The sequence below is a fragment of the Antrostomus carolinensis genome, unplaced genomic scaffold, assembly GCF_000700745.2.
Source record: "Antrostomus carolinensis isolate BGI_N321 unplaced genomic scaffold, ASM70074v2 scaffold13867, whole genome shotgun sequence".
Lineage (NCBI taxonomy): Eukaryota > Metazoa > Chordata > Aves > Caprimulgiformes > Caprimulgidae > Antrostomus > Antrostomus carolinensis.
Window position 1 is genome coordinate 950 of NW_010328126.1, and position 953 is coordinate 1902.

Here is a 953-nt window from a genome sequence, read left to right on the forward strand (position 1 = left end):
GGTGTCTGCCTGCACCAAGGTTTGCTTTGCCATAGAGGACTGTGGGGACCTCAGTGGTGGGGGAACAGCCTGCTGCTGCCTGAGGCTGACAGGACCCTGAGATGATGCAGAATGGATGCTCAGCATCCCAACCACATACAGTTTGTCCAGTCCCTGGACAAACAGCTCCACTGGTGACCCCAGGATGCCCTCCTAGATGGAGGGGTCCCACTGGGGTGAGGGAAGGATAGTCAAGCACTTCAGAGAGGCTCCTGGGATCCTGCTGTACCCCAGAACACGGTTCCCCTGTGCCAGGAGGATTCATTACTGACTCGATCTGGGTCCGTTGGCCTGTGGGTGCACGGGTGGACGTGAGCCACCATGCTCACAGGGCCTTTCCCTCTTTGTTTCTCAGCACATCTCCACTGTCCGTCCAGCCACGTGCTCGTGGCCTTTCAGGACAAGAGCCCGGCCTGCGCCTCTTCCTCAGCCCAAACCAACAGACGCTGCAGTCTCACTGCTGTGGACCAAAAAGGATGTTCTCCCTTCTGCTTGTGCACCCCACTGCTTCCCCAGCTCCTCATGGCTCCCCCCTCTGGATTCTCCCCCCACCTCTCCCTGCAACGGCCGGGCTACGGATGCGCTCGCTGGGTGCCTGCTTGGTCGCTGGCAGAAGCACGGTGTGATCCAGCACAGTGGCAAAGACACCCCAAAAATGGGCTGTGATATTTGGAAAACTTTCTCCTGCCTGGTCCATGTTGCCAATACACCATGGGCAGCTGCACTGACTCACCTGAGCCCCAGGCATCAGGGATGCTGGTGCCCTCAGAACTTGAAGCCAAGGAAGATCCAGGCTCATGACAATCCTCACGCCGGGGTAGCCGGGCAAGGAGCTGCCCCCACGGTGCCAGGGTTGATGCTGGATGGGATGGTGTGGGGGCCAGCCATTGTGAGGATGAGGAGGGCAACTGTCT